Source organism: Agelaius tricolor, unplaced genomic scaffold (genome assembly GCF_023055355.1).
Source record: "Agelaius tricolor isolate 1412-34295 unplaced genomic scaffold, bAgeTri1.0.p SCAF_27, whole genome shotgun sequence".
Lineage (NCBI taxonomy): Eukaryota > Metazoa > Chordata > Aves > Passeriformes > Icteridae > Agelaius > Agelaius tricolor.
Window position 1 is genome coordinate 1,227,575 of NW_027269287.1, and position 23,553 is coordinate 1,251,127.

Below are 23,553 nucleotides of genomic sequence, written 5' to 3' on the forward strand. Positions count from 1 at the left end.
AAGTTAAGAGCTGTAATCTGTATGTGTAATCCTCTTTATGTTGTGACGTAGCACGAGTCTGCTGTCAGCTATGGTATTTGTATCCTCTCTGGACACAGAAAAAAAGGCAGCTAAATCACCATAGTGTCATGAAATTGCACCATATTAAGCTGTTTGTGCCATAATGCTTTGGATACTTCCCATATTCTGAAAAATATGGATTAAATCTTGTTTCCCAAATCCCACCCCCGAAGAAACTGAAATGGTAGATAAGCATTACCAAACACAATCACCAAAAGAATTTATGTAAAGGCTGCACCGGTTCAGCCCCACACCTTCCACAGCTCCTCCACATGTGCATGTGAAGTGTCCCTGGGTGTGATGTCCTGCCACGGCGGAGCCTGGGAACACAACTTTCTCCATTAAATAGCTCATTTTTTGTGTCATTATTTGTGAATCAGCAATTCCATAAACAACAGGGATTTGACTGAGGGCAAGAAAAACTTCACTGCGGCAAGAAGGAAGGGATGAGGTTTACAAAAGAGAGTTCGATCTTGTTCTTGTTTGTCGATTTATTTATGTATTTGTCTGGCTAGCTGTCGTCCCTTCACTTACTTGTTTCGTTAATTATTTAATTAAAGCTGTCCGCGCTCCCCGCCCGGTCCGGGGTCGGCCTCAAGGCAGCCGCGCGGCGCCACCTGGCGGCCGTGCCGGGGAACTGCCGGGGCGGGGCCGGGAGCCTCCCAGGCCCTGCGTCCCGGGAATTCATGGAATACCGACAGCTGCTGCCCGCGCCCCCGCGGCAGGCTTTTCCTTTCCTCACCTGGCAGAGGGAAACACGGCCCGAGCCCGAGAGCGGCAGGCTCTCAGGAGTACTCGGTCGGGAAAATCGTCTTTGGCAGCAGCTGCAGCGCAAGGTTGAGGCACCAAAACAGGTGCTGGTGGCTGGAAGCTCAGCAAGAGCTGGCCCTCTTTTTCTCCTGTGAGAAATTGGATCCAAGCCATGTTCTCCAGATTGTGGGGTTTCCTCCTGCAACTGACAATGTCAACCATTTCACAGCTGCATCCGCCACAGCCTCTGAGAATTGGTCTAGGGACAGCCCGCACCTCTGCACCTCTGCGCCTCTGCTGCTTAAGGATTAAGACCTATATATGCTGCTAAGTATCTTCATCTGTGACCAAAACCTAGCAGTTTTGTCTTATTTAATAGCTGGGTGCTTTGGAGCATTGTGCTAGTCTGTAGGCTGTGTCAGATCCTTAGACTTATCCCTTAGTATTAGCTTGCTAACAGGCCCATTAGGCAGCAGTGCAATTCACCCCCTGATCCTCTACAGATCTCTGCTCTAAGTAGGGGGATAGACTTTCAGCACAATAATTGGCTGCAATTTGGACTGAAGTGCACAGGAGGCTAGCTGACCATTAGTGTTAAGTTGTAGGAATGCATTGCATACCAAATCCTTTGAAAAAAACTCTTCCATTTCTAAAATCTTATGCCAAGCATATGTGGACAATTGCCAGCTGACATTCTTCTCTTGTACTGTAAGAATGCTCCTCTCTTGGCTCCTCACCTTTACACTGCAAGCTCTTCAGGGCCGGGACAAACACTTATGTTTCCTTTTGTCTGAAACAACAGAAATCATAAACCAGGTAATAATAGATACTAACTATTGTGCTATGATATTTGCATATTCATACAGGTGAAGGAAATGCAGGGCAGAGATGCTTGACATTTCTCTATCTCTCTTCTTAAAATATCAGTTTTTCAGAATTAATGCCTCCACAGAAATGTCTCTATTTAGGAAAAATGCATTTAGAAATGTATAATATAAGGTGATGTGTCATAAGGCAAAACTGAGAAATTCCATTTTGGATTTTCAGCATTTAGCTTTTCTCTGTTTCAACAGCATATTGCGTTATTTAAAATTTTTATATAAGAAAGCCCCTAAAAGCTGGAAATACACACTTGTTTACAAACCATTCAAAGTCTTTACTCACTCACTTTTTTAAGCTGTATAAGCTATTGCTGAAAGGAATTCCAATGAGTCTTTGCAAGCAGAATAGATCCCCAGGATTTCTTCCATGAAATTTTACTCAAATGAGTATACACTCAGATTTTGTTGTTGATGTCTGCAAGTGTTGTGAGAGACTTCATTGTATTTTATTCTTACTCTCCTTGTAATAGTGGGCTTCACTGATTTCTATGTTCACTTTGAACAATAAGGTCCTAAAATCTGTAGATTATCCACATATAATAATGCCATTATATTGTCTATTATTTATTTTAACATAAGAGATAAGATTTGGGAAATTCTGCAAAACAGCCTTCTGTGTGATTTGTTAATGAGTTTCTCCCTAAAGCCTGTTTCTTAAGGCAGAGAGCCAGACCACTTCCACAGTATTTATTCTCTGTTTACATATGGGACAGTATCATTGGATCTCATTCCTTAAAGTCATCTCTGGGTCACGAAGGTCTGAATCCTGCCTCTTTAAACATGTCCTGTGGTACAGCTTCTTAATGTGACCTGACTGGTACCTTTTCAATGCCTACATACACAGTATGTGGAAAATACCTAAACTTGTATACTCATAGAAGAGTAGAATGGTTGTCAGTAGACTTTTCTCCTTTAAAATTAGATGAGATGTTGCTGCAGTGAGAACATTCTTTCACTGTTTATTTCCTGGATGATACATTAAAATACTGGTACTGGGAAAATCAACACAGTATATTTGAAAGTGTATAGAAACAGTAAAAAAAGGATGAAGAAAGTTGGGCATAATTTTGCACGTTACAGCAACCATTTTAAGTCAGATAACTGTGTTTTGTATAGTTATTAACTGGCTGAGTTTGAATAAGTAATCTGACTGGCCAGGGAAGATTATGAGCTCAATAAATAAAGAAAATTCAGACTGTTTATATATGCCACTTTCTTTGCCAGGAAACAAATTAGCTTGAAGTGTGTAACAGAATAAACAAAACAGACTTGGCTTTCCCAGCACGATCTGTGAGGGTTGCAGAAACCATGCATAACTTTTAGATTCTGCCAATGATTTCCTGATGTCTTGCACATAAAAGATATGAACACAGCCACCAGATTCTAGAGGATAAGGAAGTATGTAGCAATCAATAGCATAGTAGATTATCAACAAACATAACAAGGAGGCTTGATTTAATATAGGTCAATATGTACATCCAATTTAATATTCTCCAGTTGTCCTACACAATGACTGTATAAAAAAATCAATCACTTCCCTCCCCAAAAAAAATTTAGCAAAGTTGCCATCTGGTTTGCTTGTTACATCAATAAGATCTTGCAGGTGCTGTTACTGAAACAGAATGAAGATAAGTAGCAAGATAATTCCTATAATAACTCCTAGGTTCTGGTTGCTGAAAAATCAAACTCTAGCAAATGCTTTATGCCATCTTATTTAACCTGGAATGTTTCCATTCTGAATTTTCAGTTCCTCTGTTAATTATGTTGTTTGTTCCATGCTTAAATCAGTTGTGCTATGAAGAGAACTGATGGGTCAGGCCTCCTGTGGATGAAAGAACTGATGCTGAACAAACATAGGAGTTATTCCACATGGACTCTGGACTGTGTGTTTTCACTGTTCTACTCACTGCCTTTGAACAAAAACTCTGAGGCAGGCAGACAGACAAATAATCGGATTAATTAGGAAACCAAACTGCAGAAATTACATACTTAACCATGGAATTTGAATATTTTAACTTTCTAATAAGTAGGCCATGTCAATTTTTTGATCAGTTAGCTTTTTGATGAAGCTATACCCGAAAATTGACAGATTTTACCCTTTTCATAAATTAGTTTTCATTGCAAAAAATATTCGCCCTTCTTAGGCTTATTATCTTAATTAAAAGGATAAAAATTTCTGTTTCCAAAACAAGTGCAGACTTTGTCTGCAACTTCGGCCAAAGTATCTCACACATTTCTGCTGTGCAGCGTTAGGGAGGGAGGACTCTGGTGTTTTGTGTGCAGCAGTAAGTGTTAGGCAGCAGTCCCAGTTTCTCTGGGGTGGTACAAGCTGAGGCTCCATAATTTCAGGATTTGTAATTATAGTGAGACACCTAAATTTCTTCTTAGCCATTCACATGAAAACTCAGTATTGCACTACCTGCAGAGAACAACTTGTAAAGGTTCAGACAGTCTTGAGTTTGAGAAAAAACATACTAAAAGGTACGGGAGAACATATTCTACTAAATGTAAGCTACTCTTTTTGGGGGAAAGATGCACACAGCTCTCTTGAGCCTTTTGGAAAACCTTAACCACAATACTTACAGATAAGATCACCATATGTGCATTTATCATTTAAAATAACTTTATTCCCCTTTGTAAAGCCAAGACCTCTTTTTCTACGTATGATTGCAGACTTGCTTAGAAAGTTTTTAATATCACCTAGACTCAGTAAGGAAAAGTATATTGAAGAAGTGAAAAATAGATTCACAGCACTACAAAGTGGTGTCAGTGACCTGGATGGGGATTCTTCAACTTCAGTAGCTTAAGATGGAAAAAATCCCAGTTCACTCATAAGAAAAAAAAATTTAAAAATCAATTCTCTGTGGACATAAACACATATCCTCACAGGGAAAAAAAAAAAAACAAAACAACAAAACCAAACCAGGCAGTTTTAAAATATGGGGTCATTTTATAGTACTTTCTGTATAAATACAGCATACAGGGTTTGAAAGACATGCTTGCAGCAGCTATACAAGTCATACAGTTATTTTCTTTGCATTTTAGGATCAAGTTTTCTTCACCCATAGCACCTAGTAAATTAAAGAGTAGCTTAATGCATTAGTCTCCCTTCTCTCATGAAAGATATTCCATCATTTCAAGAAGGAGAAGGGAGTGGCTTGAGCATTTGTGTATTCAAGTGTGTCAAAAAAAAAAAAGGCTAAAAGGAAAGTTTGGAACTTGGAAAAAAGTAAAGTAATTCAGACTTTACCGACAATTACATGAATACAACTCCTTGGATCATACTGCCTTTGCCAGAAATGGAGTCAGAAGTAAAAATGCATCAATGTTGTCCTTTCTTGAACCTGTACCTCTGCACTTAAAAGCAGAATTTTGTTCAATACTTATAAATACATCTGTCAGATCAATAAGCTAAGACAAATTCCTCTTTCATTATGTTTTTTGCTAAAAGGCCAGGCTGAGGACTAGAGATTCTGAGACACAGGAATGGTTTTCCTTATGACTGCTTGAGAAAGGTAATCTTTATCTTCCCCAGGCTTGGAACAGTAATCTTTTTATTCTCTGAGCAGCAGAAACCCTCATGCAAGCAAATTCAGAAGGCACTTATGTTGAGCTTTTGAGAAGCTTTCCAATATTTTGTCTCTTTGTTCTTGACTAGGCCAGGATTTATTTTTAAATTTAATCTTTACCATGATACCAATAATGGCAGCATGGCAAACCTCTTAACTTACCTGGGTCCTAATGTATTAAACTTGAGGCGTATCTCTCAGGCTTTGCGATCCTTCTCAATAAACAATTTCTAGTCCTAAATTCCAAATTTGTTTCTTTGTGACAAACCAGTTTCTCAGAGTTGCATTGGGCCCAGTGAGGCTTGACTGCTCTGGAAAGGAAGGCAAGCCAGCATCCAAGTGTGACAGCAAGTCAGGTGGGAGCAGTGGCCTCACTGACAAAATCACAGAGCTCAGAATTAAGGTCAAGGGCTGCTGACCCCAGTTAGACACAGCCCAGGGTGAGGCTGAGCTGGGAAGTTCATCCCAAGGGTGCAGCTTCTGGGCCAGACAAGGGAAGGTCCAAGACTGTGCCCAGACCAGCTGTTGCACAGCTGTGGCACCAGCAGTAAACCCACTGCTGGAAATTCCCCCTGGGGGAACTATGGGGTCAAGTCCTTCCCTCCAGCTTTCCTCACTGCACTGGTGGGAGAGGCCACCTTGGACTCTAACAGCTCTTCACCCTTCACTTCAACTTCTTTACTCTGTCAACTAAATCCAAAGATGTTCAAACTCATAGACCTGACAAATTTGACTTTGTGCCAGAATTTGGAGATGTAACACACACATATATAGATATATATGCTGTATTTCCATCAGCCTCAGAGAATAATGACAGAATTGCTTCAGCTACTCTGGGCTTTGATACCAAAAAAAAAAAAAAATAATAATTCTGTTCTGAAAAGCAAAAGTTATCCATTTTGGAACAGTTGTTAGGATTTCCAATTAAGCTGGTTTACTTACTATAAATGGGCAAAATACAGACTTTTGAAACTAGTGGCTGAAACACTTTGCTATATATTTATAAACTAATCCTAGAATCTCTTCAATTTTTTTGGCTAGAAAACCAAATCAACCACTGTGGCAGTTTTCATTTCTGTCAGTGCGCTTAGAGGATGCAGTGTCACTATTTTACTGTGTTACAGTATCACACTGACACCCGAAACATTTGGAAGAGGGGAGGAGTCTTGCCCGGCTACAGGCTCTTATTTCACTCAATTTTGTTGGAACTTTCATGACTAGTTTTAAAGGCTGTTGCATGCCTACAACATAGCAAGTTTGAAGCAACAGCTATAGCTGCTACAGTAGATGAAGGAGAGGCATAAAAGCATTTAGTTGTCTTTTAACATTCTTTTGCTCAGGACAGAAAAAGTTGGCTGCTTCTGTTTAAAAAACCTCCTTCCCGTCATTTAGGAAGGAGGTACAGGGTTTCCACAACCTTAAGGGAACCTTTGACTTGTCTGTGCATAGGCCTTCTGTGTCTCTTTGAATGCTTTCCTGATGAAGAACATTTCCCTGGCTAAAGCCTTTTGAATTAAAATCTTAATATGTGCTGTATTGATGGATTAACAGGATATATATTTGTATATTGATTAAGAAAGCCTCTTATAACTATAACTAGTAGGGTACCTGATCTATAACTAGTAGGGTACCTGTTTGTGTAGCATCTTTTTGTGAAATTTTGGAGGGTTTTGTGGGGGTTGTATTTTTAATACATGGGTTTTAGACCCTATGTGCTAGGGTCTATTCTTTGATTCAATCTATCACTGCCAAATGAATTGAATTAATCAGAGACCTTGTTGGGAATTCAAATTACAAAGAGCTTTTCTTTAGAAATTACTTTTAGAGATAGAGAGATTGCATGCAATATTTTTTCATACTTAAGAGCCTGTGTATATCCTAATATAACATGAGATACAAATATATGTAGAGTATTCTGTCTCTTTAATGAAACTTTAATTTGTTATGGTTGCCTAGGGAATTTTTCTTTGTTAGTATTTAATTTACTAGTCTGAGTTATGCTGCAGAGCTCAGGTTTTGCTAAACTGTATCAACAGGTACATGAGGAGGTCTGGACAATAGGAACATGGCTGAGTCTGTAATTCATAGTTTAACAGGTATTTGTGCAATGCCCTTCCTAATACACTTTACCTGTTGGTCAAGCCTGAAGGGGTCAGGCAATTGGACATGATGATCATTTTATGTCCCTTACAACTGAAAATTCTAATTCTATTCTATTCTATTCTATTCTATTCTTGTCTAGTCTAGTCTAGTCTAGTCTATTCTATTCTTTTTTTTTCCTATTCCAATATAAAACATACACTTATTAACCAGTTAGTAATTGCTATGAATAACAACCATGTTACCAATAAAACAATAATTTAAATATTGTTATTCTTTCATGCCCGGTTTAAGTGTCCAGCACAAATAAGGACTGTCCAAGCAATATTTTATATCTTAGAGTTGTGTTTTAGCATCCAAGTGGATTATCTAGATAATGTGACCTGGAATAAAACCATATTTCATTTGTTACTTTTTTTCTTTGTTTTTGGAGATGTAAAAGGATCTGAAACAGTAGCTAGTTTGTTTAGCAGCTCAGTAGGCTGAGTCCTAGTGCAATGCAAAGGAAGTGATTTTAGCTGTAAGAAATAAAAATAATTTTTATTAAGCTGGTTTTGTGTATTTGCAGGACTATTTAATTGATTTTAGTACAGAAATTAATGTTTTGTTACATAGAAATTGCCATAGTGAGTGAAGGAAAAACTTAAATCTTGTTAAGTCATTGCTAGAGCAGCAGGAATAAAAGGACCTTGGGGAAGTACTCTGAAGTACAAGGGCAGGAAATAATCCAATAATTGATTAAGAAGAAATAGTCTTTTTAATCAATTAAAAATAGTTTGAAATCTAAAATTCTGGACATAGATTTATAATAATTTCTCCCATAATTGTTGGTATGCATTTGTTATTTATACTAATGTAAAATTAGATGTTGATCTTATATCCATAATTTGTAAAGTATAACTTATATTTTACCAGACACTTGTTCTTAATGATAGTTTTAAATAACACAATTTGTATGTAATACTTCCTTGCAGATCCCTTGGCTAGTTTTACAATGTGTCAGCTAAATTATTTTAAACAGTTTAAATTTTTCTACCTTTACTTTATTAAACTGAACGTTTCCTTGTTCTTGTGTCACATGGGATTAAATTTACATTATCTGTGTTTTAACCTGGAATACAATATGCTTTCCTAAACTTACAGCCATCTGAATATTCTGGAGACAAGATTTCATTTGCAGTTTTGTATTTATTACCGGTGTTTTTACAGCTTCTTGTGCTGTAATTTCAGAGTTTGGGGGATGCCTCTGAGTAACTGTACTTAAATAAATCACTTGTAGTGTGTACATACAATAATTCTTATTCTTCTAAGACATATTTGCTCTGCTGTGAAGTACACATAATATCCTGTTTGCTCAGAAACATCCTGAAATAACCAATTGTACAACATTCCTAACACAGAACAACTCCAATTGAAGCTGCTGTTCATGCACACTGTAGGGATACCAAGCACCTGAAAAAAAAAAAAAGAAAAAAAAAGAAAATACTTGAAAACTGCTAGACAAAATTTCTGCAGAGAAAATGGGACACATCAAGAACGCACATCGGCATGACAGTTAATGGTTTACAATAGAATTTTTTTACAGGAATCATATTTTCATGTCTGCCTTTCAGTATTCTGTCACAGTTTTCTTTGAAATCCTCTGTGAGGAAGGATGCTCATAAAAACTTTTTTCAATCATTATAAAGAATAATAAGCTAGGGTTGGAAAAAGAGGTGGCACTCCTTGATAATGTGATCTTGATAATATTATGTATGCCTTTTCTGGGTGCAGCATCACCCAGAAATGAGTGAGTATGAGAAGCTACAGTTTGGCTTCCTGAGGAAAAACCCGTATAGTCTGAACACTGGAAGATTTTAAAAGTTATGAAATACTAAATGCTTACCTGCACAGATCTTTCTATTTATGTGTTTATTTAGTCCTTTGAATACAACATGAATGATAGCATGGATGCATCAGTTGCATCAGAAGGGTCTTATGCAACCATTAAAAATTCATTAGAAAAAACTTAATGGACTTTTGTATTTTGTTTTTACTAAGTAAAACCATCAATCAGCAAAGCAAGTCTTCCGAAAGAATTCCCACTTGTTCCTAGCTGAAGATACAAAAGCAAAGTGTTTGCACAGTAGTAGCATTCCTCTATTTAGACAGACATTTTCAGCCAAAACTTCTTGTATTGCCATGGAATGATGAGTTGGTGCACCATGATGAGAATTCACAGAGGGTCATTTTAACCTTTAGTGCCTCATTTCTTCTGTTTCCTTTTATGCCAGTCTGTGGGTATGGGGGTTGACTCCTTAAGAGGATGTTTATCAATAGAAGCCAGAGTTGAAAAGTTGTATCCTTTGCTGCTGAAGGATTTAGGCTCTACTAATAATAGAGATAGTCTACAAACAATAGCCTAGCTTGACCGTTTTGAATAATTTGCATCATTGCCTCAAAGTATCTGAATTGGGCTTGCCTTTCCACAAGTCTGTCTGCATACATTCCTGTAAGCACCCCTCTCTAATAGTTTTGAACCATCAGCTGTTCCTAGCAAAAGTAATTTTAGAAAAAAGGAACTCTGGAATAGATTTGAATAAATAGAATAGAATAGAATAGAATAGAATAGAATAGAATAGAATAGAATAGGCCTCACCAACAGAGTACAGCAGGACAAACCCCTCTGTTGGCTGTTGGGCTGTGCTGTGTCTGTCACACTCCAGGATGGGGCTTCCCCTCCTGCTGACTGAGGTGGAGCCTGCTGTCCTCCAGCACCCTCAGACCCCTTTCTGCCAATCCTCTCCCAATTCCCAACACCAGGATTGTGCCTGGTGTTACTTGATCCCAGGGTCTCAGTTTAGTGTCATCAGCAAATCTGTCAATTCCTGCATCCAGAGAATTGATAAATACATGGAATAAAACCGCCTCTAGAACTGAGCCCTGAGGAACAGCACCAGCATCAACAGACACATTTGCAACAACCCTTTGATCCCAGACTTTATTCAGTGCAGCTTGTACATTCTCTTTGGAGAACTTGTCCAAAAGGATGTTGTGAGGGACAGTGTTAAAATCCAAAAAAAGCAACATGCACTTTGGATGAAGCCTTCCCTTCATCCTATGAGCAGGTGACCTTAGCATAGAAGGATAGAAATTAGTTAAGCAGGATTTCTGAATCCCTGTTGACTGTTCCTGAAGATTGTATTGCTCTTTGACTGTCTTTCAGTGGTACCCAGTATGTTCTTCTCCGTAACTTTCCCAAGTCCTTAGACCCACAGGTCTGTCATTCCCTGAGTCCTCCCCCAGACCCTTTTGGGTAAATTGGAAAAACATAGCCAACTTCCAGTCAGTGGGGACCTCCCTAATCTCCCAAGACTTCTTGGATGATCAAGAGGGGTCATGCCATAACATCCACCAGTTCCACCAGTACCTTGTGATGAATCCCACCAAACTCCATGGACTTCTGAACATTCACCTCATACAGACCATCCCTTACAATTTTAGTGTCCAGGAATAGAACTTGACTGTTCCCACACTGGTGGTAGTGACTCACGGGACCAGGCCACACAGTTTGCTAAAAGGCCTGTCAGCTTACTAAAGACTGAAGCAAAAAAAAGAAGTTATTGAATGCATCTGCTTTTTATTCATCCCTATTAGTCAGGTGACCATCTTTAGCACATGTAAACTTTTGTAAGTTCTGCAAAAAATTAGCAACTATGTACAGAAGAAAGAAAACAAATTCAGAATTTCTATGGGGCATGAATTCCCCAGCTAGCTATTCAGGAGGCTAGCAGCTGGCATGGCACATACTGGCCAAGGTATTAGAGTACTAGAAAGTAGCTGCAGTGCATCCTGTCACTTCTCTTGCTTAAACTGGAGGGACATGAAAAATTATGACAGAAAATACAGAAGAGCAAAATGAGTAAAAATGAGATCTGAACTGATAATGTAAGGGAGGAAGGAAGGGGTTTGATTTTTTTACTCTTTTTGCTGAATGGCAGCACAAATATGGGCTACATTAATAGAAATCACATTTCTTTAGGCCCAGTGATCACTTGTTTTCTTCTTTAGGGATAAAGTTTGTTCCCTTTCATGGTTGCCATGTTTCAATAGGTATTGGTGTTCCTAACCATTTAGAATGTACCCAACATGGTAATACTGAATAGCCAAAAAAACATTTGATGTAGATAGAAGCAGGTTAGGGTGCCATAATCTAATACTTTTTTCTTTTTCTATTTTCCAATAACTGATTTTGTGTATCATTGGAACAGAGTGTAGGAATACTTATGCAGATAAGAGTGTCAAACAGTCTCAGCTTATCTTAGTTGAAATATTCCACACAAAGCTGACATTGAGAGATTTCCCTGATGAATGACTAATATTAACAAAAATTAATAGTCAAGTCTGTGCTGGTTTTGACTGGGGTTCAGGTAGTTTTCTTCACAGTGTCTAGTGTAAGGTTTTGTGCTGAACGGAGAGCTGATCATTCAGAGATGTTTTTGTTATTGCTGAGCAGGGATTGCACAGAGCCAAAGCCTTTCCTGCTTTTCACATCACCTTACTGGGAGGCTGGGAGGGGACAGATGACCCCAAACTGACCAAAGGGATATTCCAGACTATATGGCATCAGAGTCAGTATAAAGTGCAGAGAAGAAGGAAGGGTGGGATGTTTGGACTGATGGCGTTTGTGCTCCCAAGTCACCTTAGTGTGATAGGCTGTGCTCTGCTGGAAATGGATCAACAACGGGAAGCAGGGAATTCATTCCTTGTGTTGGTTTGCTTGTGTGCAGGCCTTTTGCTTTCTGTGTTATAAACTGTCCGTATCTCAACGCATGAGTTTTGTAGTTTTTACCCTTCCCATTCTCTCCCTAGTCCTGCTGGTGGGGAGTGTGGGAGCAGCTGCCTGGCGCTGGGCTGCTGCGGGGGTTGAAGCACGGCAATCCCTACAAGGCAGTGGTGAGAAGTGGCAGTGGTGAACAGCAGCCGAAGGCCCATCCGGGGCGCTCCGGGCGCGGCGTCCCTCACTGCCGGCCCGGCCCGGCCCAGTCCTCGCCGCGCCCCGCCCCGGACCCCGCTCCTCATTCGAGATTGGCCGCTGCCCTCCACCCTGGCTTCTGATTGGGCGGCGCGGGCGCTGCTGGCGGCGGGATTGGCCGCGGCGGAGGCGGCGGGCGGGAGGTGGCGGCAGGAGTGGGCGGGGTGAGTGCGGCCCCAGCCCCGGCCCGGCTCCGCAGGGCGCCCATAAAAGGGGGCGGGCGGGGGCCGGGGGTACCGGGTTGAGCCGCTGGCGGTCCTGGTGACGGTCGTTTGTGCTGTGGAGCAGCCGCCTTGCTCCATCCCTCCGGGACGGGCCTGTGGGCGGGGGCCTCAGCCGGTGGGTCAGGAGGCACAGCGGGCGGGCCGTGGCGGCCCCGCGAGTGCCCGTCCGTGAGGGGCCGGGGCCGTTTGTGGGCGCGGGGCAACCAGCGGGGCGCGCAGCGGCAGAGCAAACATGGACAGGTCTTCGGGGGCAAAGGGCTCGCAATTAATTTTCTTTCTTTGTTGCTGGTTTGGTTTGTTCTTGTTTGGTTGGGTGTTTTTGTTGTGTTTTTTAGTTTTTCTCCCACACCACCGTGGGGGTGACTCAGTACCCCGAGGAAAGGGGAGGTCCCGGCCTGGGGTCTGCGCTGTGCTATCCGAGCACCCGCGGGTGTGAGGAGAGCCACTGGCCAAGGGACATCGCTGACATCGCTCCAGCGAGGTTGTGAAACATTCACACTTCTCTCTTTGCTTGAGGAGAGGATGTCCGAGCCAGCAGAGCAAGGGTCAGAGGGAACGTGCTTTGGGCCCAGAATCCAGGGGAGATTTGTCAGTGCCTTTTCTTCTGCACGAGTAAAATTAATTAACCTGTAGTTACACTGGCCGGGATGGTTTTTGCACGTGTAGGAAAGCAGCACCTCCTGCTGCACCTTTGGAAGTTCTCTTGAATGCTCGTGGCAGTGTTGGCTATGGTGGAGCTGAGTGTTCTCAGGATGCCCTGACCTGCTCATGGGCTTTACTGGGTACTGCTGGTCAATTAACACTGAAATATTTGGGTGACACAGCATATGAATCTCCGTGGCGCACAAAAACTTAGGAAGTTTATTCTAAGTTTAGAAGCTGTGTACTTTAGGGGATGTGTTTGAAAGCTTAGAGTCTGTGTTTAGGTCCTCTTTATGTACTGTAACATATTCAGCACATTTTTTTCAGTGTAGTTCTTGATCTGCATTTGTCTGTGCATACAGGTAAGCAGTTTAGAAGAATGACTTTTGATTGGATTTTTGCCACACTATCTAGAAAAAAATGTGTACTGTAGCAATGAAGAATGGTGTCAGACTGTTAGTGTTCTCTTTAATGCAGAAATGAAGAATACATACTTTATGGTTTGAAATTTCATTTGGGAGAACTATGTTTATTTAAAATTGTGTAAGCAACTGTGCATAATAAAATAGGTTTTCTTGTAGCTGAGTCAGCGTCTCACAGAATTTATTTTTCTCTCACTCACTAAGAAAGGAAGAAGTCTGGAAAAAAGTTGTTCACAAAAATCTTTATTTTGAAGTTGCATTAAAATGCAGGATGAGAAAGCTTCTGTGAAATAGGCCTGTTTTTAAAATTTTCTTTGCTGGTAGAGTGAATGGCAGTGTAGTAAGGTGCAAGAGTTCCTGACAGATCAAAACCTCATCTAAGTAAGAAATACTCATGAATTGTTGCCTTGTTAAGATAACTGATCCTAGGAAGAGGTGTGCCTTTACAAAGTAGTTTAGCATAGCAAGTGAAAAACACTGATGGGATGTACTGCATGACTTCCCCAAACACTGTAATGGGTATTTATTGCAAAAAGTTGATCTGGAATTGTTACTATTTTTACACAGTAATCTCCTTGATGGCCCATAGTACTTGTTGAGCTGTGTTTGTTTTGATTCTTGGATTCTTAGGAAGGCTTGAATGAAACCAAAAGTATTACTGTGCTGTACAGCAGTAGGGCTGGTTTTGGGGCAGGCAGGTGGTTGCGGGATGAGTCACGTTTATTTGGCATGTGAGGTAATTGGAGGTGTGGATGTTGTTTGGAGCTGTGACCATATAACTTACCATTCTCTCAAGGCTTGTCCTAATAGTATTTTGAAAAATAGGGAGAACAAATTGGTTTTAATTAATTTAATTCACTGATACAGTAATAAGCCCCCTGCATTTTAGTAGCTATGTGTCTGAATCCAATAGAGCCCACTTCAGTTGCAGTGGTGCTTCAGCAATCCTGTATCTATATGTTTAATAGTGTACGTTTATAGGTTCTAAAGGGCTACTTTGCATTTATTTCAGTTGGAAAATATGTTTAAAGACTTCAGTTACTACTGTGCAATAAACGCTCAAGTTACAGAAACAACTTCAAATGTGGAATAAGCAGATAAACCCTGACTACTAGAGAAGGACAATGAGCTCATCTCAGCCTTCTGTTCAGAACATCCATGGACAGGGGGCACTGTGATTGTCCCTAAAGGACACACTGACCTGATCCAGTGTCTGGAACTTCAGCTTCTGTGGTTTTGATAGCCTGGACTCAAACAAAACTCACCATGCAGTTTATTAAGGGAATGTCCTGAAGCTCTTGAAGTGGTGCTGTGCACATTTAATTGGGGGGCAGTTATTTGAGGTGTCAAGGTGCAAAATGCAGTAATTCTTACAAGAGCCTAAGTTGTCATACAGGCCACACCTGGCTGTCTGTTTATGTGGAGCAGGGCAATGACTTATTTATATGGGAAATAGAGGTAATTATTGATGAGCTCGTAGTAATGAGTGCAATACTGTGCTAGGATGACAGAGTGGATGGTCATGTAAATTGCTAAATGCTCATGTGTTGTGATGGGAAAAAATGCATATAAAATCTGCTGCTAATGGCATTAATCATTCTGAGTAGTTTTAAAACAGCTTTTCAAATTTGATTAATTTACAGTGTGATGTTTTTATACTAAATCCTTATCAACATTTCAGGTAACTAACTATGTGAGTGTGGAAGCAGAGAGAATTCCATGTGGAACATGTCTGTGTGTCCTTAAAAATTATTAAAACAGAATCTGAAAAGTTTGTGTTTCAGATTCTGAAGTCCCCTGTGATTTTTATGTATTGCTGTAACATTGTCAATATCTCTCTGCTAGAAGCAAAGCAGGGAAAAGAAAATTCAAGATCATAACAAATTTGAGATTTAAATTATGCCGTTAGTTGATACTGTAGAAAAGTGTAATACAGAGAAGTGATCGTGAGGATTGTGGATTATTTCTTAGGAGATTAGTGATAATTGGTTATACCAAAGTTTCCTATCATGTCAGCTTAGTGTCAGAATGTTCCAAAACATTCAAGAGAAGTTTCCCTAACCCGGGTGCTTTTAAACAGTAGCAAAATCTGCCTTTTGTTTTGGTGGTGCTATAGTCAACTTCATATGTTAACTAGATCTTTATTCATTATGTGTCTGGTGAATCAGATATTTATTGTTTGGAGCTTAAAAAAATTGTGGTGTAGGGTTCTGAGAGTACTGTCAGGATCCTGCAGCAGTATTTTTGAGGCCTAAAATTTGGCTCCTAGGTAATGGATCTGTAATATGCTTCCAGGATTGTAATAAAGTGCTTTAAGTGCAAAGTAGTGTCTTTTAAAAGGAGATGACAAAAAAAAAAAAAAAGGTACTTGTACCACACCAAGTAAACCCAGTGCAATTTCATACAGCATATTAATTGTGAAACCTTTCAAACATTTTTGAAAAGAAAAGAAGTGTAAAAGTAATAAAAATTGTGATTTATCTTCTGTGTGAAAACAAGCAAATAGTTATAGGTAGTCACGTTGTAGCACCAGTAGTTTGGAGGGAAAAAAACCCCAGATTTTCCACTCCATCCAAAAGTAGGTATGTAGGACTGTGATTCCAGCCTGGGGGCAGAATACATATCTGAAATTCTGGAGCTTTGGTTAGGGAAATGACTGTGGAGCTGGTAAGGACCTCAAACTTGTCAGGCATTCCTCTTTCCCAGCCCTTCCTCCCAGTGATTCTTCACCCGATGTTTGTTTGTTTGAATACTTTTCTTTGGGCTGTGTTTCTGATGGATATTTTTCAGCCTCCCCAGGCAATCTGTTTGAGGGATACAGTATCTTTACAGGTAGAAACATTTCCCTTGTGTCATTTCCATGTATTGTTTCTATGTGTCAGGGAAAACAGTGATCTTTTTTGAAGCATGGTGTTTTAAAACTATATGTAGAGCATAAGATATGATTTACATTGTTGGTCAGGATACAAGTGTTACTTTTCCTGTCCTGTAGTTTTCACTCTAATGCAGCTCTGTGTGTTGTTATTTGCCAAAACAGAGGGAAGCAATGATTTGACTTCTGTCTATTGTGGTCCTCTATAATCCTCCACTGTCCTTCTGCTTAGCTGCACATTGCCAGTTACTCCCCCTTTAGTAATTCCCTCAGTTGTTTTATCCTACTTGACAATAATCTCTCATGCTTCTCTTTTTGAGAATGATTTTACTTCTTCACAGGTTTATTGGAATCACTTCAGATTCTGTTTCATGACACTTCAGGTGAGCTCTCCTGTCTGTTGATTGAATCAGAGGCTTTTGTTACCCTTGTATCCAAGATAAAGAATTAAGTTTATGAAAGAAGAAGAGTTTGAAGTGCTGATACCTCACTGTTCTTCAGGGAAAAAAACAAAACCAACAACAAAACAAAACACCTCTAAACTTTGAAAAAAAGGTTTAAAAGTTGCTTTTACTGCTTCTGATAATAAGGCTTGATTACATGTTTTAGGTTAATTTTGCATTAATAAAGACAGTTATAGAAGATTATAGCAATGTGAAAACACATCTTCTGGTCTTCTAGTCTGATGAATTATATCTCTCCATCATGTAAGAGGTTCCAGGGCCTGCACTTCCACCTTGGGATTCTTTTGTCATTTCTAGTTGCTGTGTTTATCAGGAGGAAAGGAAGTGATTGTTCTGGTTTCTTCAAGTGTTTTGGGGTCATCTGCACTGACAAAAGTAAAAGTGTACCTGTTCTGCTCAAAGTGTAGACAGCTCTTTTCATTTTGTTGATTATTCACTTCTATTTGAAGTGTTTTACCTCCAGAGACATGCTTCCTCCTCTAGGAAGCTTATAATCAGAACTTAAATAAGAATACGAGATGTGAAAGTCAGAAGAAGAGAGGAGAGATATGGAGGTGGGGGGTTAGTGTCTGAATTTCTGTATGTCTTCCAACAAGTAGTGAGTAAAAATCGCTACTTCTGCACCCTTAGTTTAGTACACCTACTTAAAATACAAAAACTTGTGATATTGGGGAAGGAGGGAGATAAGAAAGCTTGCCTGATGATTAGCAGCACACAATAGTGTTCTGTATTAACAGAATAGATTGCTACAGGGACAACTGGAGAAGTTAGGCTTTTTATTCTCAAAGTTAAAATGCTAGCTTTCTGTGGAAGGATGGGGCTTGCTGTTACTTGGTTAGTACATGGCATACACATTGTCCTCATCTTTAAAAGCTTTTAGTACTGCAGTTGCTTAATCTTCCCTCTTGAGATTTAATGTGTAATTTCTACTGAAGCTGTTAGTTAGGATAAAAGCTGTAAAACTGATTATTACAGTGGTAAGGCAAAGCTGTCAGTTTATCAGATCAAACAGAGGATTGAGGATTTTCATCAGGGGAGATGAAAACGATGCATTCAAACTATTTACAGTAATATGTAAGAAAGTAAAGGCAACTGGGCTGAAGTCAGAGCAAGTCAGTATAAAAATCCTGGAAATAATGCAGGAGTTGTGTATAGCACTGAAGCAGATAGACCCTCAGAAAATGGTGTAAAATCAGTAATGGAATGGCTCAGTTGTACCACCTCAGCTGTGCTAATGCAACAGCCTGCTGAGCTTCTTGAAAATGAAGACAGACTCTCAAAGAAAAAGATCTGGCAGAGCTGAGTAAGTTAATGCAGGCTGCTTTAGAGCTTGACAGCCAACCATTGCAGTGACACATGAAGCTGCATCAGAGCAAGCCACCCTAACTGATAGTGGAGCCCTGGAAAATGTTAAAAATAGTCTTTGAAAATATTAGGCCTTGTATTTTCTCAGATCACTGCACCTGCGTAAGCAGTATGATAAGTGATACAATTGTTAGATGTGATGATTGTTTAGTAGTTAAATGTAATTATTATATAACCATAAGAAGAATCGTGAGAAACTATGTTGGAAATTTAAAGGGGGCTATGTTTAGCTGAAATCTGTGTATACAATAGAACAATATAAGTTTGATAATTATCATGAAAGTTCTATAACGACAGAGTATAAAACACATTCACCTCAAATGTATGGTCGGAATCAGATTTGGGTGGAAATCACCCCGATTCCCAGAGCTCTTCAATAAAAAGCACCGCATATAATCGCTTCTGTGATTATGTGGTTTTGAGCGCTAACATAACTGGCTCCTCGGCTGAAGTCAGCAGATCGCAAACATCAGCCTAGGAGGATTCTGTGCTCTCATGTTGGTCAGAAGAGCCTGGATGAGAGGAGCTGTGCAGGATCTTCAGCTCTAGGAGGATGTTTAAGGACAGAAAGGAACTGCCTCAAGTTGGTTGTTTGTAGCAACCTGCCTATTTAGACACCTCTGTATGGGAGGTGATGGCTGGGCTCCACTTATTGAGGGAATTCTGGACTTGAAGAATTTTTGTCTCTTTTGTGACAAAAATTTGTGACTTGTCCTGTGAATATATCTAATGCATTTCTTTTAGAGCAACCACTGATACTTTCATGTATACACTTAATTCACTCTTGTTTGTATAGGGGCAGCACTTGCTCCATTTCAAGTCTGGCAAATTTTTTTCGTAATTTGGGTAGAGTTGTGAATTGTTAATGATGTTTATAGGAGGCCATTATTATGATTTGGAGTATACAGACAATGTCCAAAATAGTAGTCAACTTCTTTCTTTTTGCCTTCATGTTGACTAATGCTTTGGTAAATGCAGAAATTTAATTATTTGTAAAACTAATAGTAATATGTGTAATATTAATAGACTGTCATAATTCAGAACTTCAGTTTTGCATTTATGACACAAATTGCATGCAAAACTGCAGGCATTTTAGGGAAATGCAAAACAGAAACCATTTAGTGTTTAAATGGGAGGAAGCTGCTCGCTATTTGCTGGTGATCATTTGCCTCTTTTGGGAAGAGTCTCAGATCAGTATCAGAATATTTTGATATGATCATGGCTTTTGGAGGTCTATTTTTTTAAAAATGTAATGTGAGAGGTAAAAAACCACAACTAAACAATATTCTAATTTAAAAATAAATCAGTAGTGGACCAGCGTGACAACTTAGAGAATTTGGGCTACAGGCTACTTGCAGCCTCAGGCAGAGAGAGGGAACTAGATTGAGTAAAAAAATTGACTTAGTGAAATCTGTAGCTCAAAGGAGAGTTCAAAATGACCTGTTAGGCTGATGAAAAGACAATGCCTGGAGAGTATGTCCCTGAAGCATATTCCATTTGTCAGTGTACTTGTAGCTGAGCTGATACTGCTTATGAAGATAATTGCTGCTGTGCTCTCAAATATCCTAGTGAGTAGACTTAAGTCATTTCTAAACCAGAGAGTTTGAGGAAGGAAGGTAGAATGGATTGGATCCATAAGAAAAATATTTGATTTTTGCTTATTATCCAGTGTACAGTTTTAAACTGTGATAGAGCTAAATTTCTACGCGAGAGTTTGCATGGGGTAATGTTCCATTTGACTGAAAACAGTGTTGATAACACAGGAATGTTTCTGTAATTGCTAGCTAAGCCCTTTTCTGCTTCTCACTCCACCTTTGAGAAGGTGAGGGGTGCACAAGGAGCTGGAGGGGACACAGCCAGGACAGTTGACCCCAACTGACAGAGGCTTATTCGAGACCATGTGGCATCACGCTCAGCTGGTTGGGGAGGAAGGTTGGCCAGGCTGCTGTGACTTTGTAACTGTCTGAGCATTGTTGGGTTGCTGGTGAGCAACTAGGGGTTATTTGTGTTATCCATTTTCTTTGCTTTTATGTCTTTGTCTTCTTATTTATTGTTTTCCTAAAAAACCTCAAATTCCAAAACACTCTTTATCACAGCCCATGGGTTTTCTCACTTTTACCCTTCTTAGTCTCTCTCCGTATTGACTGGGTTGGAGAGTGAGTGAGCACCTGTGTGGTGCTTAGCTGCCTACCGGGGTTAGACTCTGGTATATGGTTTTCTGAGGCTGAGATTAATACCAGACCGCAAAAGTAAATTTTAACTGAATAGTCTTTGCTTTGAGTATTAATCTGCTAGTGTATGTAGTCTGAAGCTTGTAAGCATTGTAAAAAATTTAAATAATTTCAGTGTTAATCTGCCCATAGAGGCAAGAGAAGGAAATTGTGACAGTAATATGTTGTTTCACTTATTTAAATTGAAATATTCCTCTTATTTTTGGGACTATTGTGTGCCTTTGTTCTGTTAACTGAAATGAAGTAATCTGTTTGCAGTCCTGAGCAGTGGTGCTTAGCAAACTGAAAATTCTCCATTCTGATTATTTTCTTTTTTAATTCATCTGCACTTATAATTCAAAGCACTTATAAGCTTTCAATACCTGCAGGGAAGAAAGAGATGTAGAATACTGGTTCCACGTAAAAAATTTGGATAATGCAGTTTAAAAGAATTTGAATACTTTTCCTGCAACATTTATTTGTGTTGATCAGAGCTATGATTTCGTTATGATTCAGAAATAGTCAATTATGGGGGAGGGTGTGAAGAATATGAGTTGATTTTCAGTTTTGCCCATTTGACAGCCAAATAAATTCATACACTTCTGGGAATAAATGCAGATGTATTTTTTTTAAGATGGTAACCTAGAAAACAGTAATCGTGTCAGTATAAAATGCATTCCCTTTTAAAACTTTGAATGTGGAATCCTGTTGTTGCCTTGTAGGAGAAAATATTTTCTGTAATTCATGGATATAAGAGAAAAAAGAGCAATTGTGGAGGATAAAGGATTTATTTTTATTTCTATGTCAAGTGTTGAGATTGGGTCCAGAATGTGCATGCAAGTTTTTTTACAAATCTGGAGGAAAATCTAGGAAAATCTGAAGAACATTTTAAAAAATTATTTGTTAAAAGATTGCGAATATACTTCTTAGAAGTATTTGAGGCTAACTTCACATTTCTTAAAAGAAAAAGAAAAAGGCTAGTTAAATACTTCCTGCAGCAGAAGGAGAAACTTGGAACTGTTTCCTTCCAACTTCTTGCCCAATCCCCTCTGGGACCCTCAGTCACATTCTGCTAAGCTTTTTCCTTCTGTGTAATAGGCCTACTGTAAGAAGTCCCTCTCCAGCTCTCTTGTAGCCCCACTTTACGTACTGGAAGGTTGCTGTAAGGTCTTCCTGGAGCCTTCTCCAGGCAGAACAGCCCCAGCTCTCTCAGCCTGTCTTCATAGGAGGGGTGCTCTAGCCTCAGATCACCTTCATGGCCCTCAGTCATGCACTCCTTGACCCAAGAGAGCTGCTGCTCTTGTCACTAGTGCACAGGATGTGATGGAGTTGAGGAGATAGAAGGGAATACAAGGTAATGGTGAGGAAAGTAAAGGGAGGTGACCAAGTTTCAGTGGGTGAGGACAGGATCCTGCCAGCATCCATCTGAGCAGGAAATTCCAGTCCCACATGTAGCTCTGTAAATCGGTTTGAGATTTTTTTTATGTAGTATTGTGGTCAAGAATATGGATGATTTCTGTAACTTAAATTACAGTGCTACATTGTGAACACTTGAAGGCATGCATCTACTCTAATCTTGAACACACTATCTGGAAAAAGGGGGATTTTTTTTTCCTTTTTTAAATTCTGTGGAAGAGGACAAGTAGGTTAGGATTTGGTCTAGATTTGGAGGCTTTCTGTGCTACACACTATAATTTGCTGTCTCTAGAGAGTGGTGTCCTTAGTGCAGTGTTGGTAGAAGTAGAGGAAGCACACCACTCTGTCAGTGATTAAGGCAGTGCCTGTTAAAGGCTGGACCTACGTGTTTGTGAACTGTGCATTTTATGAGACAATCACTCCCATTTTTTTTAACCAGTGCTGGTAATCCAAAATGCTTTCCTGTTCACGATCCTTTTGAGGAATTCAGGTGACTCTAATAATGTTCTGGAAGTATGGAGATGTGTGTATGAACATCTTCAGCCAGAGACGTGAATAATTATCTTGTTTGCCCTATACCTTAGTTATTTATTCACTGGTGTGTTGCTTCTCTAAGACTGGTCGATTTTGCAGATACATCAGGGACTGTTGGATGTGCTTTGAATAGGTCTAATGAACAGACCTTCTGAAGCAGTACCCACTCCTTAGGTTGAGCTAGCCTGGAAGAAATACCTGAGAGAGGATGATGTGTTTCACAGCTTCATTGTGTGAAGGGTTTCTTGTAAATTCGTCTCTGCATTCATGTGGCTAAATGCTGCTGATTTTAAGCATGTAGGTAAATAAGTTCATGCCTCCATCTCTTATTTTTAGATGTTTTGTATTTAGGTGGAAGTTAGCCTCTCCTAAATACCAAATGTGACAACCATACCTCCAGTAAGTGGTGAAAACTTTCACTGTCTTTATCCAGTAAGTCTTTCCCAGGACAGAGGAATAATAACTGCCTGCTCTATCTTCTAGAGACAGCTGAATACATGATGAGAGACTCTGTATGCGAGAGCATTTTTTGGAACAAAAAATGTAGTGCATTAAATTTTAATTTTGTCAACATCAGTTTTTTAAAAATGAAACATTTGCATTCAGAGAGCTTGACTCTGTTGAGTGGACATCTGTTTTTGAACAATACTGATGTTTTAGAGAACAAAATGAAATTAAGAATGATGCAATTTTGTTGTATTTTTACCTTGTTTGTTTCAACCACTTGTTTGAGAACAGATTTCTGCATTGCTACTCTGATTTACTAATTTAACTATTGGATTTTAGTGTGCAGATTTGGATGTGGCTGCTAATTGTCAGCTTCTTCTGGCAGTCTGCTGACCAACCATGTTGTAATGAAGGGAAATTTCAGAATTGTCAGAGCTTGGTTGAAAATAAATAACTTGCTGGTTGACTTAATAAAAATATTAATTACTGGCTGACTAGATAGGAAAATGAATTGTCAGTCCTGTTATTTCTTGCATTAGTTGCCAGGATTTTTGTTTTGCAAAGATGCCAGAGTTTTCACCTT

General features: G+C 39.5%; 1 protein-coding gene and 1 long non-coding RNA gene across 2 annotated transcripts in view; one reads left to right on the forward strand and one right to left on the reverse strand.

Moving 5' to 3' along the window:
• LOC139600430 (uncharacterized) overlaps positions 1 to 23,553 on the reverse strand; it is a 76,244-nt gene that overhangs the window by 5,840 nt on the left and 46,851 nt on the right. The window lies entirely within an intron of this gene.
• Positions 12,545 to 23,553, forward strand: part of PJA2 (praja ring finger ubiquitin ligase 2) — a 33,422-nt gene continuing 22,413 nt past the window's right edge. The window contains exon 1 of the mRNA XM_071448572.1: positions 12,545 to 12,713. The gene's annotated coding sequence lies outside the window, so the exon portion shown is untranslated. The remainder of the gene's footprint in view (positions 12,714 to 23,553) is intronic.